Consider the following 19625-nt stretch of genomic DNA (forward strand, 5'->3'; position numbering starts at 1 on the left):
CATTACATCTACTTTAGCTTTCTGTGTAGCCTAATAGTGCAGTGGGAGATGACTTGCCTAGCAAGCATGAGGTTGCCGGTTTGAATCCCCACTGGCATTTTATTTGTTTATTTATTATTTATTACATTTATAGACCGCCCCATCCAGAGGATCTGGGCGGTGTACAACTTTTTTAAAAGACATAAAACCCACAATTCAAACACAATGCTAAAAATAATATAAAAACAATTCAAAAACGATTAAAACCATTTAAAACCAATTAAAATACTTTTTAAAAACAACAACACTTTACAAGCCTTGGAAGGCCAGGCCAAACAAATAGGTTTTTAGGGCTCTCTTAAAGGCTGACAGCGAGCCTAAACTGCAGATATCTGGCAGGAGTGCATTCCATAAACCAGGAGCTGCTACAGAAAAGGCCCGGTTCTGAGTCGCCAGCAGACATACCAGTGGTAACTGGAGACGGACCTTTCCAGATGACCTCAACAAGCGATGGGGATCATACCAAAGAAGGTGCTCTCTAAGGTATGTCTGGGTATGTAACCCAGTTTGGAAAAAACCCAGTCTGGGAAACATAGTCTGGGTAAGTTTCCCAAACAATGGGAAATACCTATATTGGGCAGCAGCGATATAGGAAGATGCTGAAAGGCATAATCTCATACTGCGCTGGAGGAGGCAATGGTAAACCCCTCCTGTATTCTACCAAAGAAAAACTACAGGGCTCTGTGGTCGCCAGGAGTCAACACCAACTCGATGGCACACTTTACTTCACTAGCCTTCTGTGCAGGACTGAGTTTGCCTTTAATCTGGCAGCAGTCAATAAGGGGAAGTGATCAGACTAAAAGGCAATCAAAGTCCTGAGAACTACAACTAAACAACTTTCAGCACAGTAACTAGTTGAATGCAGACAAGCCCTCAATGTTCCTATTCACTGATGCTCCCCTGAAAATGGTCACCACTGCAAACACTCCTCATCTGTGTTAGCAGCATTTCAAGGGCAGAATTTACACTGGGTAATGCCAACACAGGCAAGAAGCATTTGCAGAGGTGAGTATTTGCAGGTATGGGAAGAATTAAACATTTCTCCTTCTTATTGGTCCTGCTTAGCAATTGCTTTCCACTTCCACATACTTGTTGTTTTGGTAAATGTATTTGGAGGGACTGGGATTTTTTTTTTTAAAAAAAAATCTACTCATCTAGACGCAATCTACTAACAGATTTCTGTTTCTCTTACCTGAAAACAATACTTTGCATGCCAGTATGTGTCAGGAGCTGCCCCCCGAAAAGTAAGAACCAATGTTCTTCAGGTTTAGAAAAAGAAGGCTTTAGCCAGCCTGAGAAGCATGCAGCTTTTATAAATGTCTCCTGTTGATCCACATCTGCTCTGATTAGTCCCACACTACTTTTCTTCCTGGGAGCCCTATATAAACTCTCCAAGGTCAATCCCAGGTCTGGACATTCTTTCAGCAGCTAGTCATGGCATTTACATAATGCCCTTAAAAGCAATCCTGAATATGTGTCAATATCAAGAGGAAGAGCAAAAAGATTGGAGGTATTTATTTATTTATTTACATCCTGCCCTTCTTCCACTATGGAGCTTAAGGCAGCTTATGTGGGGGGAGTGAAGAGGCAAACATCCAGGCTGTGTGGAGGAGAGAGGCAAACATCGATGTGTTACTGAATATAATTAGGTAAAATGTTGGGTAAGAATAAAAATTAGCACCTGAGATAGCTAGCTGCTTGACTTCTACTGTAAATAGAACAGTTTCCAAACACGGGCAATGGAAGAACATATTTGTGGTGGTTACACCTGCCACCCAGAACCTCTCAGATTTCCAGTTTTTGAATTGTGGCTGCATAGTTTGACAAAATTCCAAAAGGATAGTTGAGCCTCCTGGGTCTCACCTGCCTAATGAGGTTTCATTCAAGAAACCTCTTGGATTGATTTTCAGTGTCCTTGGCCAACATCCAGACTAATGATGTGCTTGCACAATGAACAAAGCTGCACACATGCAAGGTCATGTATCCAAGCTGCACTTGCATATCCGTGATAGTGGAACAAGATGTGGTTAGGGTTGCCATATTCTGGCTTTCCAAATCCGGGTGCCTAATTTGCATCTTATGTAAATTGGCTTGAAAATAATTTTTGAGCAGAGCACGTTTTGCTCCATAACTCCAGTTCTACAAGGGCTAGAGCATAGCTTGTTTTTGTTTTTGTTTTGTTTTTTAATGAAAGCTGGAATCTGGGTGAGATGCTTAAAATCTGGGGGACATGGCAACTCTATGGGCATCAACATCTGCACCGGGTTGCACTAACACACCATTAGTCTGGAATCCAAGCTCTTGACTTAGTACATCTGACTAGTACAACACCTTGTGCCAAGCAGAGCATTAATCTGTGTTGGAGGTGCAGCTCCTGTTGGCATCGATTCTTAGCAGCAGCAACCTTATTCACCACTAGGGGCACTAAGGGTAGAGATAGTGAGCAAGGGAATCTTCTCTCTGATTATGCTTTCTCTACTCCCCATCGTATCAGGTTTCATTCTCTCACCTGAGACACAGACTTCCCCTCCCACTTCCTGATTTTATTTTATTTATTTTATTATTAAATTTATACCCCGCCTTTCATTAAGAAAATCCCAAGGCGGCTCACAATAAAATTTAAAAACAAGATTATAAAAAATAGCAATAGCAATAGCACTTACATTTATATACCGCTTTATAGCTGGAGCTCTCTAAGCGGTTTACAATGATTTAGCATATTGCCCCCAACATTCTGGGTACTCAAAAAAGACACATTAAAACACTGAGCTAAAAAATATAAAAACAAATCTGATTTTTTTTTAATGTATGTAGCAAGAAGCTAGGCATGTAGGCCTTTCCGATCTCTCTGATGTATTTTCTAAATAAACTACTTTATTATAACTGAAGTCCATGTCTCCAGACAATATTAATTAACAGGGCTCTCTTACGTGTTCACTTCCACTGTGGGTGGGATAGTTAAATGATTTCCCCTCCAAATCTCTAACAATCCAGATGTCAGGCAGTGTTTCTAAATCAAAGGAGCAACCCTGTTTTTTGCACATTTCCCCTTCCTAAGGCTCTGCCTAGGCATTTAGAAACTTGCTGTGTCTTTGCTTCTCTTCCTTTCATTCTGATCTGCCAAAGGCAAGAATGAAAATCTTCAAATGGACACTTCATAATGCAAGAAACCTCTTTATACAGAGTCAGGCCATTGGTTAATCTAGCTCATCTGCCTGTCTACAATGACTGGCAGCTGTTCCCCAGGGTTCAAACCTATGACCTTGTACAAAGAAAGCATGTTCTCTACTCCTGAGCAGTGGCCCCTGCCCTAAACTCAAGCATTAGGACTTAGAACTCTTGGTACCATATCAAGAGCTTCTCCTTCTGAGCCATACCAGCAGCTAGTCTTAGACATCACTGAAAAGGATTGAAGAAGAGTTAATCACATGCTGTTCACCATATCACATCACTCAGTATGGCAAGAATCATGTTACAGGCTCATAAGATGGGGGGGGGGGAACCCTTTCCATGAAACCATTATGGTTTGCATCCCATTCCTGGTTGAGTGCACAGATGCCGAGCAGAGACCTGACAAATTTCAAGCTGGATGTGCCTTCAGTATACATTTATTGGATTAATGGAGGTGCAATCATATGCCAGGAGAACTGGAGTACTGTATATAACAGATTCTTGCAGTAATAACTCATTTCGTGGTGTGAAACAGCTTCCAGATTTCTTCTTCACCATGCAACAAGTCTTACTGGAAACATGACGTTTCTTTCTGACAGTGTGCTCAAAAATGCAATGGATTTAGTGCTTTTGGTCTTTTATCTTAATTTTTGTGACATGATCTAATTAGTGGTGCCCTCTAATTATCAATGGAAATGAATAATGAAAGATGTCTCCTGTTTCCCAGGCCCGTCTACGCCATCTCCCCCACGCTCTTTTTAGTATCTGCGCAGATTATCTTCTTAACATATGGTTTTACAGACACAGTAGTATACAATGTATACCGGATGTACCTATAATAAGCAACTACATTACTGTGCAGTTTTTATAGGAATTATAGATTAAAGGAACAGAAATATTGCAAAAATGCATGAAAGTCAGTGCAGTTAAGTATTGCATTTTAATCTTAAAGTATATTGTTCCGTGGGGGGGAATATATGCCGTTTTGTTGGGACACTGAAGAATTACATTTCAAACTTTTAAAAGGAGGACACATACTCTGCATGGAATAAAGGTTATTTATTTCACAAACAATCAGTTGCCTGAGATCATCACTCAAACAGCACTGTGCACAAAGTAGCTCTTATGTTCCAATGAAATTTCAGTCACACTAAATGTGCACCGTGCACAATTAATGTCATTTAGTATATGTTGCACTGGGATAACTGTGCAGGATCCTGCTAATTGAAGGCTGCAGAGTGGGGGAATTCAACTGGACAGATAGCTCTCTGCTGATATTTTGTCTTAATAATCCTGAAATCATATAAAGAGTATATTTCTTCCTCCTGAATTTGCCTGTTGTCGAGTTTATAAAACAGGAATTTGGCAGAATGTTGGTAGTACAAACTGATTTCCTTTTCTAAATGCAATTTTTAAAAGCAAACAAACAAGGTTATGCCTGCTAATGAAACATTTTATGCTGCTCTGGAGCTAATTTTTTTTAATGTTGTTGAATAAATGTGATTCCCGGGGGGGGGGGGGGGGGACAGCTTCGCAAGAGACATGTTTTAGATGAATTCTGAACTACCTCCATCTAAATAAGGTGTCTAGATTCACAGAATTACAGCAATTTGTGTAATACTATTCCCACAACCTCAACTGACATTTTCTAGTTTTTTTTTAATTTATTTTAACATTAAACAATGTAATAGTGTAAACTAATTATACAGATAACTTAAGGAGATTATTTATACTGTGTTAATTTTTAATGCTAAGTGTTTTTTAAATTGCATAGGCCATTTAGAAGCTGTTAATAGCAACATTGTAGCCCCTCATTTATTAAAAGTATACTTAGGAGCATCACACGATGTACATAATGCTCTGTTTCATTTATTTATTAGCTATATTTGTATATTACCTTTCATCCATGGAGTCCAAGATGGTGTACATGTCGGGCCCATAGGCATTAAGAACATAACAACATAAGAACAGCCCTGCTGGATCAGGCCCAAGGCCCATCTAGTCCAGCTTCCTGTTTCACATAGTGGCCCTCCAGATGCTGCTGGAAGCCACAGGCAGGAATTGAGGGCGTGCCCTCTCTCCTGCCATTACTCCCCTGTAACTAGTACTCAGAGGCATCCTGCCTTTGAGGCTGGAGGTGGTTCACAGCCCTCCAACTGGTAGCCATTGATAGACCTCTCCTCCATGAAGTTATCCAAATAAGAGGTTAAAGCCATCCAGGTTGTTGGCTGTCACCACATCCTGTGGCAGAGAGTTGCACAAGTGGATCACGCGTTGTGTGAAACAGTACTTCCATTTGTTGGTCCTAGACCTCCTGGCAATGAATTTCATGGAGTGACCCCTGGTTCTAGTGTTGTGTGAAAGGGAAAAGAATTTCTCTCCACTTTCCACTTTCTCCACACCATGCATGATTTTATAGACCTCTATCATGTCTCTCCGCAGTCGTCTTTTTTCTAAACTAAAAAGCCCCAAGTGTTGTAGTCTTGCCTCATAAGAAAGGTGCCACTCTTACATTAACCACTCTTAGATGCAAAAACTGTGTTGTCAAATAAATAAATAAATCATACTACATAGCAATGCATTTAGTAGCTTGATTAGTCTGAAATACAATATGTGGTCCCATTTGTGAACTGCATTAGGCTCCTGGAAGGTGGCAAACCAAAAGTTGATATTCTTTGTTTAATTTTTAAAAAAGCTCTTTTCTATCTTCTCAAATGTGATAAATAATTTTAAAATGCACTATCATTCTTTTGAGAAGTGAGAACAAAACCAGACAATAGAGACCATAAGTTTCAGAAATGGCATAGCCATTTCATAGAAATCAACCTGCACACTTGCGCATGCAGGGCAGATTCATGACATCAGCATCTGGATGCACATGAAAGGGTGCATCCCCAGCTATGTTGAACAATCATTGGATCAAAAGACTTTTCACAGAGTTCTGCAAAAAAAAAAATGAAGCATTAGAGGAGTGGAGCAACCAATGTTGGTCTAGTTGCCTCAATAACAAAAATACATTTCCTCTTCACACACACTCCTTCCAGAGTGAGGGAAATAGCAGGGCTTCATTTCCCCTCAGCAACATCATCACATTACCAAATCCAGTTGGATGCATGGACTAGGGTTACCAACTGTCCCTCATTATGCAGGATATCCCTCATTTCAGGGATGAAATGTTAGTCCTTATAGGGACAGCATTTGTCCCTCATTTATTCAATAGCATATAATTCAATTACATATACGTCAATGATACTCAGGCTATTGATTACCACTACATACACCTCCCAGCCCACCCAGCCAGCCCCCACAAACTTGTGTCATTCTGGAACTTGTGTCCCTCACTATGGCAATGATATGTTGGCAACCCTAACATGGACTGACATCAAGAGTAACCTTCCAGTAGTGTGCCAAGAAGTTTCCATTCTTGAGCTCGCCTAAATTTATTAGCATGTCTATCCTGCTCTTCCTCCGAGGAGCCCAAAGCGGTGTACACCAATATGTTTATCCTCACAACAACCCTGTGAGGTAGGTTAGGCAGAGAGATAAGTGACTGGCCCAGAGTCACCCAGAGAATTTCATAGTTGAATGGGGATTTAAACTCAGATCTCCCTGGTCCTAGCATAACACTGAGCTTCTCCATTACAAGAATGTTTCCCCATGAGCTGTACAACCTTCAGGGACATATTCTGGGTGACACAAAGCACTCACAAAGCCAGAGTAAATTGTCAAATTTGCTCCCCGTCACTGTGTGCTGGAGGCTACGTAGCCTGAGTGCAGCGGCGAAAGTTCTCCCTTGTGCCTCTGTATCTTCCTGGATTGCCACCGAAGTCTGCTCTGGATATCAGCCATGGTGTTGTGATTCATTTGCTGTAATTCCTGATTGGCGGGTGTCTTATAGTGAAGAAGGCCTTTCAATCAGCAAAGAAGCTGTTTCACCTCAGTCTACAGTTTCTAAGTACTGTTAAGGGTAGCTGAGAGGGACACAAGGAGATCCATTCCACAGTGTGCAGCTGCTGTTCATGTCAATGTATCTCATGGAGATCTCCTCAGGAGCATGATAAGCCTGTTCTGTAAAGAAGCCCACGCTTATAATGAAGAAATGCACATGTAGTGGACGCTCAGAAAATTCATTTGCTTTAATCTGATTTCTTGTGATTTGTGACCAGGGGAACTTGCCGAAAGGCATTTGGTACTGGAGTCCAAGCAGACTTTAGAGTCGGACCTTACTTTTTATAACATACAAATTAATACATTCTTGTGATGTTGCTTTAAGAAAGAAGCTTGATAATATATGCTTTTCTCTCAGGTTCATATTAGTATTCTTGATCCATAGAATCACAAGTGAACAGAATGCCATGAAGAGGGCATGACAATACACACACAGATGAATGGACACACACACACACACTCACACAGAGTTACTTCTGACTGATCTTCCTACAGTACACATTGCTAATGCTCCTGAAAAGGGGCTGACCTTGCTAGTCAATTACATTATGCTAATTTGCCTGCAACTATAACTCCTGCAACGGCATTCACACTCAGACCAGTAAAGAGATTTATTTCTTGTTCCAAGCAACAGGCTAGGGATGTTAATCTCTCACCTTGTCTCCTGTTATAGTTTTACATGGCAGTATCTATGTGGGGGGGAAACAAGATGCTTTCTAAATTATAGTTATTGCCAGCTTGACTTGGAAGATAGGTCTAGGCAATTCCCCATATTTTGAATAACAGCTGCTTTTTTAGTCAGAGACTAAAAAATGGTTGATTTTTATCATCTTATGTACAATATAGTGAACAGCCCTGCTGAATCAGGCCCAAGGCCCATCCAGTCCAGCATCCTGTTTCACACAGTGGCCCATCAGATGCCTCTGAGAAGCCCACAGGCAAGAGGTGAGGGCATGCCCTCTCTCCTGCTGTTATTCCCCTGCAACTGGTATTGAGAGGAATCATGCCTCTGAGGCTGGAAGTGGCCTATAGCCACCAGACCAGCAACCATTGATAGACTGTCCTCTGTGAATTTGTCCAAGCCACTTTTAAAACCATCCATAGGATGGCTTTGTTCTAGTCATACCCTGAACTGTGATCAGATGTTAAAGGAAAAGTTCTGTATGGCACAACATTACAGGTAGTTCAGATCCTCCACAAAGGAGAGCCCATCACTACACAAGGCAGATGATTTTAAACAGGTCTTACATTAGGAAATTCCTTCTAACGTCTAGCCTGAATCTAGAACTTTTGAGTTGATCTCTCTGAGGAGTTAGTTATAAGTTTATTCGGTCATTGACCAGCAAACATTTACAATAAAGCAGTACGTATTTTACAAATAATATAACAAAACTTGGCCATAACAGAAATAATATCAGTGTCCTCATTAATTAAAAGATAATTTAAATAAAATTCATCAGACCGGCCAGGCAAATTGTCTAACATAGGAGATAAAAGTCTTAAAAGCCTATAAAAATCACAATAAAGAATAACGTGCGAGGTGGATTCTATAACCCCTTTGCCACATGGGCAAAGACGTAAAAATAGCGGAACTCCCTTGAACCTGCCATCCAATACTGCTGTAGGAAGAACATTTAAACGTGCTAAAGTGAGGGCTCGTCTAAATTTAGGGACAAGCACCACATCAAAATATTTAGCTGGTTTAAGATTAATAGCTTGACTCCCTAAGTATAAGCCCTGCTTGAGCCATGCACCTTCTTGTTGAACTTCTATATCCAGGACACGTTGCTTAACTAACTTCCTGGCTTGCTCAATTCCTACAGTATGCAAATCCTCTATGGAGAGGCCAAAAGAGGAAAATTTGCTCAACACAGCTCGTTTCCAGCTTGAATTAAAACCATCATTCATAGCCAAAGAGGCTAAACCCGCCTGTCCAAAACTCAATTTTAACCAAAATCGAAAGATACAGCACCAGTATAAGGATTCCACCCTAATAAGACCAACTTCCCTTCTGATGACAGCATTCGGAGCACAACATGGAACCTGCAAAATGGATCTAATAAACTTAGTCTGGATAGCCTCCAGTAAGGCAAAATTACTTGCCGGTCCCAGTTGGGCTCCATATAAGAGCAAAGGCAGTACTTTGGCTGTATAAAGTCTCACTTTCGCAGGTATAAAAGCAGCACCATGTGTAAAATGATAAGATTTGATCTTATTTACAACCATTTGAGCAGATTGTCTGATGGAGTTAAAATGGGCATTTCTAGAGCCAACAGAGTGAAACGTAATTCCTAGATATTTAAAGGAATTAACCTGCTCAATCTTGTTTCCTTGTATAGACCAATTATAACGCCTAGCTCGCTTGGCAAACACTAAGACTTTAGTCTTACTATAATTTATTTCAATAGACTCTTGGTTACAAAATGATGAGAAGAGTCTTAGGGCGCGCTTAAGGCCTACAGGTGTCTGCGACATAATAGCCATGTCATCCGCATATAATAATATGGAGACGTGCCTATTGGCTAACTTTGGTGGATGAATAGAGAGGGTGGACAAACAAGAAACCACAGAATTAACATAGATGTTGAACAGAATAGGAGCAAGTATACAGCCCTGACGTACTCCTCTAAAAGTTGGAATTTCCGATGTTAACTGTCCAGATGGGCCATAACGAACTTTCAAACAAGTATGCTTATGCAGACTAACAATAAGTTCGAGTAATCTTTTATCTATTCCAAGGGCTTCCAGTTTAGACCACAGTCTCTCTCTAGAAACTGAATCAAATGCAGCTTTAAGATCAATGAATGCTACATAAAGTGCTGAACCTGGGAACCTAGAATACTTCTCTGCCAGAAATTGAAGGGTAAAAGCATGTTCCATGGTGGAACGATCCTCCCGAAAGCCTGCCTGCTCGATAGCTAAAATGTTATTTGTCTCAATCCAGTCTAGAAGTTTTATCAAAAGATGCCTTGCGTAAATTTTACTAATAACATTAAGTAAGCTAATGGGACGATAGTTGGCTGGGTCCTCACGCCTACCTTTTTTATAAAGAGGAATTATTATAGCAAGGCCCCACTCACTGGGTATGTTAGCAGTTGTATCTATATAAGTAAATAGCGAGGCTAAAACGGGGACCCACCAATCAAGATTGGCTCTAATAGCCTCAATAGAAATGTTATCACTACCAGGGGCTTTACCATTACTACATTTCTGAATAAGTTTTTCAATCTCTGAACAGGAGACTGGGTTCCACCTAAGAGTATCTCCATTTAGTTGTTCAGCATTATAAACCATATTATCAGCCTTACTATAAAGCTGTAGGAAATGTTGTTCCCAAACCTGAGCTGGAATCACAGAAGCTGGAAGTGTAGGTGTTTTCGACAGGGCAGGTGAAACAAGCCTCCAGAACTTAGACTGATTGTTAGACTTAGCAGCCTCAATTAAATTAAGCTGGTTTTTGTTAACGGCTTGTGCCTTCTTCTCACTAAGCAACCTCTTATAGGCTGATTTCATCGAGAGCGCCCTTTGCCTATTTTCCAAAGAGGGTGCTGTTCTATAAGTTAAGAAAGCCTTGAGTGTGTTATTTTTGGCAATGCAACAATCCCGATCAAACCAGGAACGATCTCTCTGAGGATCTGTCAGTATGATCTGCTTTTAATTAAGTTCAAACAGAAGAGTAAGTTTATCTCAACATTTCAGCTTTTGCATCCTAAACTAGCCCAGTGCAGATGACCATGCAAGGTGAATAAATGCATGAAGTAGGGGTGGGGTGTGGGAGGGAGATGGACATATGAAGCTGCATTATTCTGAGTCAGACATTGGTCCATCTAGCTCAGTATTGTCACACATGGCATTGTGTGTGAGCATCTTACAGTGCTCTCACACGTCTCATTCAAATGCAAACCAGGGTGGACCCTGCTTAGTAAAGGGGACAATTCATGCTTGCTACCATCAGACCAGCTCTCCTCTCCTCTCCAACAGACCCAACAGTCCTGCCCGCAGTCACCATGCATTGATCAGCTCTTATGCACAGAGCCTACTGACTAGCTGTAAATTTGTAGGTTCCTTATGCCAGATATGTTTCCTGAATTTTTGCAAGGCATCATTTGTGCAAACCACTTAGGAACATAGCAAACTGCCTTATACTGAGTCAGGCCATTGGTCTATCGAACTCAGTATTGTTTACACTGACTGGTGACACATTTCAGGCAGGAATCTTTCCTAGCCCTGCCTGGACATGTCAGGAATTGAACCTGGAACCTTCTGCATGCAGAGCAGATGTTCTTCCACTGAACTACAGCCCACAGATTCTGTGTAAGAGTTTGGATGAACATATGGCATACCTGCCAACATGTCCCTATTTTCCCATTCACTTGAGTGGGGAAATAGAGATATGTTGGCAGGTATGCATATGGTGACCCACTCTTGCTCCCAGTCTGCAATGATTAACTGTACTGTACATCATTATCTGGGCAAGACAACTAAGAGGACATGACCTGTTTGCACTCTACAACAAATGATTGCTGAGATACAAGACAGTTTATTTTTACTTATTTTTATTTACTTTTAAAAAAAATATCCCACACTTCTTCCATGGAGCACAGAGCGGTGTACATACATACTTAAGTTTCTCCTCACAACAACCCTGTGAAATAGGTTAGGCTGAGAGAGAAGTGACTGGCCCAGAGTCACCCAGCAAGTATCATGGCTGAATTTGAACTTGGGTCTCCCTAGTCCCAGTCCAGCACTCTAACCACTACACCACGCTGACTCTCACAGTTCTGTAGACTGGACTCTGTTCTATCAGAATTAACTCATCTTATCAGGGATAATATTTTAAATGATAAAGTGTAAATGTCCAGACTAGTTTTAAAAGACAATCTGCTTCAGTATTTCCAATTAGGATTTAAAACATCCAGGGGTTCTTGGATTTAGAGGGATAATTAGAAAGTTACAAACAACTAAAAATGGTAAAGATTATGAATTAAATATATGGGGGGGCAGGGGGAGAAGAGGTGAAATCTGTGAATAAAAACGTTCATGTATGAAAGCCAAAATTAAATAATATGTTGCACCATCAACCAATGTATTGGTAGAATCAGTGTCTTTGAAGAAAAGCTAGCCAAATGCTCCTCAGATAACAAAGGTAAAGGTAACGTGTGCCGTCAAGTCAATTTCGACTCACAAAAATAACACAGAAAGTCAACTCTTACGTTTTGTGACAAAATACAAACCTGTTAATATTATCAACTTCTACTTTTTCCTTCACACAAATGGTGTGAATGTTATAGGAAGGAGAGCTGGTCTTGTGACTTTTCAATAAAGTTCCCAAAGTGGTTTACATTATTTACTGTATGTACAAATAAGTAAAATGCCTCCCTGTCCTCAAAGGACTCACAATCATAAAACCAAATGAAACATAAGATGGACAACAGCAACAGCCACTGGAGGAATGCTGTGCTGGGCGATGGATATGGTCAGTTTTTCTCCCCCTGCTAAATAAAGAGAATCACCACTTTTAAAGGTGCCCCTTTGCTCAGTTATCAGGGGATTGTCCCCTTTGCTAAGTAAGATCCATCTGGTTTGCATTTGAATGGTAGACTACATATGTGAGCATTGTAAGGTATTTCCCTTAGGGGGTAGGGTAGCTCTGAGAAGAGCACCTGCATGCTTGAATGCAGAAGGTCCATAGCCCCCACCCCCACCCCTGCCCACCACTCATCATTTCCAAGATAGGGCTGAGAGTGATTCCTACCTGCAACCCTAGAGAAGCTAGCGCCGCTGCCAGTCTGTGTATACTATACTGAACTAGATGGACCTATGGTCTGACTCAATATAAGGCAGCTTTGTGTGTGTTAGTGTTTAAATAATTTAACTGCATGGCTCAAGCAGGGACATTTTTGTGCATGTTATGCTTATAGCAAAGGGAGGGTAGGTTAATGCAATTTTGCTTGGTTTTATTTGGCGATTGCCTGCTATCAGTTGAGAATCCTATCAATGAATGATAAGATTGAGGACTGAATGCAGACTCTCTACCCACTGAGTGACTCTCAAGCTTAATTAATAATCATGTCCCTTCACTGTAATCTTTTAAAGATTATACTCTTGTTTGGGAACAAGCCATGAAACAGCAAGATATTCTTGAATAAAACTGATATGGTTCTCCCTATCTGGCCCATAAATGCGTATTTTTCCCTAGAAAAAGCATTTTCTTTCTTTCCCACCCTCTGCCCAAAGGCATGAGAGTTGACTCAGGGCACTAGTATGAGTTGGCCATATATAGCTTTATATTTCTTGCCTCTGGGTTCACTGGTCATATGAACTGCAAGGGTTGTACCCATCAGTTGAAATGCTTGAAAAGCACAAACAAATGCAGCCTCAACTGATATTGTCTGTAAATACAGTTACAGCAAATCTGAAGGAAGGAAGATTAGAGAGATGTGTTGGTTTCTTATGAAACCATTTCTAACAAGTGCTGTGCATTCCTTTCTGTGCATATGTCTTGCAATGCTTGTAGAGGCCAAAAAAAGGGCAATCCCTCCCTAAAGCAACAGAAAGGGCTTAAGACTGGATGTTCAGTATCCCATTGTTAGCTGTCACTAATACCTAACATATCAAATCTAGATCCTCTACTTTACTAGGGGGCTGTTCTTGCTTTAGTGGATTTATGCCTCCTATTTTGTTTCTGTTTTCTTTTCCTGTGACCTTGAGGCACAAATTAAGGACCTGCATTGTGGGATTAACTCTAGCGGAGACTTGCTGCATATATCATCATCAACAACATTATTTCTTTTACAGAAAAGGAAACTCGCCTTTTGGAAATGGGAAGCAAAGCCCAACTGCAAAAGCCCTGGCAATCCCAAGGGAGGCTTAGAAATAGATTGCTGCAACGTGTCTAAGGTGGAAAAAAATCCAGCCAGTACAACAACTGTTCCTCATTGGAATCCCCTCGCTGTGTCATGAAAGCAGTAAGCGGAATTATTCAAAACAAATAATACTAATACTAAGCAGTACAATTATTAGCACTGGCATTTTGGCAAAATAATAAAAAGTGCATGGAGAAGAATCAGTTATTATTACTATTAGGAAAAAAATAATAATAGTGGCTGACATCCCACACACAGAGTAATGTGGGTGGTTCTTAATTATTTGCACTGCTGTGGGCATCCGAAACAATGTTACACAGGAGCGCTCCAGTGTTTGCACTGGAGTACTCTTGCACTAAAATGGTACAAAGGTAGTTGTGCAATGCTACATCCAGTATTTCCATAGGGACACCAGAACATAGGAAGCTGCCATATGCTGAGTCAGAACATTGCTCCATCTAGCTCAGTATTGTCTACCCAGACTGGCAGTGGTTTCTCCAAGGTTGCAGGCAGAAGTCTCTCTCAGATCTATCTGGAGTTGGGAAGGAGAGAACGTGGAACCTTCTGCAGGCAGATACTTTCCCCAGAGCAGCCCCATCCCCTAAGGGGAATATCTTACAGTGCTCACACATATACAGTGCTCCCATTCAAAAGCAAACTAGGGCAGACCCTGCTTAACAAGGGGGACAATCCATGCTTGCTACCACAAAATCAGCTCTCCTCCATCTTCCAGTTGATAGAGTGTTGCCCAGTTTTATGTATTATGCAAGAGTGCTCTTTTGTGACACCACAGGTGTTGTTTCAGACACAGGCAGTGGGATGTCACACACTAATAATGCAACATATAACACATAACACAACATATAACATAACACATAACATTACACAACACACAACACAATAATGATAATGATAATTTATAATAGGACCCGTGAGCAAATGGGCCATTTAGTGATGAATAGAGCTTCATATCAAATAAGGACAAATGTGGATCTCATTAGGAAGTCAAAGGAAACCTGTTCATGCCAAACAGGGAAGGTGAGTGAACTGGAAATTTCTAAGGTTCCAGCAGCTGTCATGGTGCTTCGCTATCAGCAGCATAAACACCTGCCTCAAAATGACTACCTTATGCTGAGCAATAACTATTTTGCTGCTTTCTGAAGCCTTTATTGGCATTTCCGGCCCAGCTTTGGAATTCCCACTAAATAAAGACGGCTACAGCCATCATAGGCTTCCTCAGCCTAGCTTTGTCCGTCCTCTTTCACCTGTTTCCATTAACCATACTTCTAAATGTAATGCCTCCCCCACCCTCACACAAATTATACCACTTAAACATATAAATAGTCCACAAACAAGGATGAAGAGATAAGTGTGGGCTGGAGGAGGGTGTTGAGGAGGGAAGAAGTGGGAGGAAGAAGAATGAAACATTGCCCTATTCAACTAAAAACAGACTTCCCACATTAATGCAAACATCAGCATATGGTTCCAATAGGCTTTCTAGGGTGATTTATCAGGTATGATTAAGTCCTCAACCTGTATGTCAGTCTCCATAAATAAAGCAGAAGTGCACCTTGCTCTAAAATGTATCAGCAGCATCCGATTATCCACCCATGTATACTGAACTCTGCTTACCACTCAAAGAGGGGAATGAAAGACTCTGCATTTAACAGACAAAAGAGGGTATTGCAAGAAGATTGACAAGATTTAGGAGCCCTATCTTTGAAGACTTTAACTAAAAAGCTATTACAAGGGGAAAATGTGTCTCCAATTCAGACAGCCCTAAAGTACTGATGTGTCATTTTTTTACAGTGATGTTTGAAACAATTTCATGATTCCCCATCTAAAACCAATCACAGCAGGAGGGTCTGCACATCTGATGAACGTGCCTCTTGCTTGAAAGAGCTCCCCTAGTCTCATCAATGAGAGCAGCAGAGTATGTAAATTCCCATGAGCCCCTTAATTTAGGGATGTGCACAAATGTTTTGGTGGGGCATTGAATGGTACCTTTAAGCATGAGTAAAACAGGCCATTACCTGCTCCTCCACCACCTCACTGCTTTTCCAGGTACAGTGCTGCACCACTCAGAAGCCCATGCCAGATGTGGGGCTTCACCCAGCAGCCTTCACGAGGTGTCAGGATGCAACTGGCTACCATGCATGCACGGCGGCCATGTGCATCCCGCCACTGCACACAGACTGCTGGGTGAAGATCTACGGTTGCGCAAGGACTTTTGCACAGTGCCACTCTCGGAAAAGCAACAGGGCAGTGGCAGAGCAGGTTGGGACATTTTTACTCATGCGTAAAGGTACTGCTCCCCGCCCTGCCGAAACAATTCATGTACCTACTGGATGTGTATATCGGTATCTTCCTCCACTAAAGTGAACAAGATTGACAAAGGGTGCAAGGATCATTGTAATGGTCAACAATGGCAAGTTTAGCTTCAGGGGACTGCCAAGCTTTCCTCCATGAGTCCCTTTCTACTGGAATTGGCCATAAGAGAGTCACTACTACTACTACTACTACTACTACTACTTATATACCACTTTTCAACAAATGTTCTCAAAGCGGTTTATATAGGTAAATGAATAATATGTAAAACAGGATGTTTCCCTGTCCCCAAAGGGATCACAGTCTAAAAAGGAGCAAAAGGTAGACACCAGCAACAGCCACTGGAGGGATGCTGTGCTGGGTTTGGATAGGGACAGTTGATCTCCCCCTGCTAAATATAAGAGAACTACCACTTTAAAAAGCAAAACTCATTACTTAGTTAGCAGGGGATGACTCAGTTAGCACTCCACCATCATACAAAGACTATGGCCACAGAGGTGGCCTCAGGAATCAGCAGTAGGCCTTCTCCAGGCCCTGAGCCTGTGGGTAATCAGCAATGCTGGCACTTCACACAGCCCTGAGCAACAGAGAGACGGGCAGCTCTTCAGGACTTCCTTGAGGTCATCTGGTATTATTTCAAAAAATAAATATCTCCAGTTTTATAATGAAATTTGGAATAAAATAAGAATAAAATAAAATAAATAATTATAAAATATTATGAAATTATTATTGTTAAAATTAAGAATAAGATTTGGAAATGTGTACACTGGATATGTGGCCATCTCAGGGCTTGGTGAGCAGGGGAACGGGGCGGAATTTTGCTTCTTCCATAGCTCCATGCCTTCCTTCATTGACTACTGTACTTCAATACTACTGTTTGTTCACTCACTCACCCACCCAACCACTCACTGCATATTTCTACTATCAATGTACTTTCCCCTCCCCTTTACATTACTACTCTCATTTCTTTCAACTCCAAGTCAAGCACAAAATGTCAGTGCAATGTGATTTAAGAAACAGAAGCACTCTGGAGCTGAGCTTTGGGAAGTGAAACAAAAATGTCTGAAATGCCAAGAAGGATATCACAAGGAGACTGGTGGAAGTCCCACCAGCCTTAAAACCACACTCAAGAAAATGGGAGCCTAGGTTGTTATTCTGTTGTTGAAATGAACTTGAGATTAGTTAGTTTGTATGATTTTGCTAGCCATGTGAAACTCTTTTGGAAAACTGACCAGTGATCTAGCTCTCATCCCCCACATTTCCAAGACCTTGGATTAAATCCTAGACCCTGAAGGCTTAAGAAAATTGCAACCTAGGGGCACCCTTGTTGCCAACAGACTCTGTGCCTTGCCTATGTCCCCACCAAGCTCCCCTCTCCCTACAGGCTTTGCCATGGAGGTCCTTCTGAAGTGATTGCCAACAAAGAACATTCACAGCTCTGTTCTGTTTCAGAGTCCTTGTTGTGGTTTGCAGGCATTTATAAACAATCAAATAGCACTGATGAGAACAAGGCATGTTCCCCATGCTCATGAAATACCCACATGCTAGACAGATTTTGGACAGACGTGTTGGAAGGACTGCAAATTCCAGCCAACATTCACATGTATTCCCCAATGACCACTGCTAAAAGGAGAATGGATCTGGAGTGGTTTTTCCTAAGTGTCTGAAATCTTAACAACGGCCTTCTATTGATGTATTTTGAAAGGTTCCAAACTACAGTGCGTAACAAATCATACAGCAAAATGCCACCGCAGCACACTTTTTGAAAAGCAGCTATTAGCTCCTAATGCCTCATGCTAAATCAACAGTCAATAGCGTCAATGACCCTAACGTAGACTTCAGGAGCATTTTTCTCTTTAAAGCAGGTCCATATCAGAAACTCTAGAGAATGTAAGACATTCATCATCTCTCTGCCTTATCGTAATCACAACAGTCAATGTTATCATCATTTGTTAATAGTAATTCACAACACTGCCCATCTTCTCTCGGGAACCAACATGCATCATGCTCCTTTCTTTCCCCTAAAAAGGGTTTTTGTTTTGTTTTTACACTTCCATTTTTTATTCCTTTATGAGACTTCGCTTCAAGTTTTCTAAGATGGCCATAAACATGATAAATTTAAAACCATTCTATAATAATGCCATCAAGACTAATAATTGCTCCTGATAATTGGTTGGGATGTGCGAACCAGCTGGACCACGGGCCAACGTCAAACTGGCCTGGCTCAAGGGAGCACCGTCGAAACATCACTGTCGAAACAGCTGAACCCGTTGGGCCAGTTCAGGTTTATTTGTTTTTTAAGTTAAAAAAAGGTGGACTTACTGCAATTGCTGGGCTCCTGGGGGGTGCTGTTATGGTGGCAGGGGGCATCTTCTGATACCCCCCTCCCTCCACCGGCCTCCTGGTCATTTTCAGCCCCTTAGGTCTTTGGCCTGTTACAGGCCTGCTTGCGGTGGTCATTTTGGAGGCTGTGATGCATGCCCAATGGACTTCCGCATGGCTGGGTCGACCAAGCCATGCAGAGGTCATTGGACATGCGCAACAGCCTCCAAAATGGCCACTGTGGGCCTGTAAAATGGGCTGAAAATAAAACGGGCCTGTAAAGGGCTGAAAATGACTGAGGGTGGCAGGGAAGGGGGGACATCAGGGACCCCCACATGGCCATGACAGCACCCCCAGAGCCTGGCAATGGGGGTAAGTCTGCTTTTTTTTAAACTAAAAAATGTTTTACTCCCCCAAGCCAGGCCAGAACTTGTTCAGACTAGAGCTGGACTGGGCCCAGCTTTATTGTACACAGAACCAAACTGGACCCAGTTCAAGTATGGTTTTACTTGAACCGAACCAGGTTTTCCAGTTTTGGTGAACACCCCTAATAATTGGGCAAGGGGGCTCCTTTTAAAATGGTGGCTCTCTTGTATTTAGCAGGGGGAGAGCAACTGTCCCTATTTATCCCAGCATAGGGTCTCCACAGTTGATGTTCCTTGGTGTCCCCTTTACAGTTCTCTCTTTTAGACTGCAAATCCTTTTCTACCAGACCTGCATGCTTTACCATTTTGGGATTCTTCAGTGTACTTCCTAAACTCAAGCCTCAGTCATTTTCTGTCCCTATGATTATTTGGAAGAGAAACACTGACTGCCTTCCAGGTACATGTCATTGTGACAAAGGGTTTTCCAAAAAAGACAATACTCAGGTTTATTGGAAAGAGACCAGCCACAAACCCAAGGAAATACCCTTGCTGACTGCATTATATGGCATAAGCAGGTAAAATACAG

At 41.6% G+C, this 19625-nt stretch overlaps 1 protein-coding gene across 8 annotated transcripts in view; it reads right to left on the minus strand.

Annotated features, from left to right (window-relative positions):
- The window catches only part of CREB5 (cAMP responsive element binding protein 5), a 358942-nt gene that overhangs the window by 234508 nt on the left and 104809 nt on the right, over positions 1-19625 (minus strand). The window contains exon 1 of one of the 8 annotated variants that reach the window (XM_053262696.1): positions 1232-1294. The exons of the other annotated variants lie outside the window; for them this stretch is intronic. The gene's annotated coding sequence lies outside the window, so the exon portion shown is untranslated. Of the gene's footprint in view, positions 1-1231; positions 1295-19625 lie in introns of those variants that run through there. 8 annotated transcript variants of the gene reach the window in all.

The sequence above is a fragment of the Hemicordylus capensis genome, chromosome 6 (assembly GCF_027244095.1).
Source record: "Hemicordylus capensis ecotype Gifberg chromosome 6, rHemCap1.1.pri, whole genome shotgun sequence".
NCBI lineage: Eukaryota > Metazoa > Chordata > Lepidosauria > Squamata > Cordylidae > Hemicordylus > Hemicordylus capensis.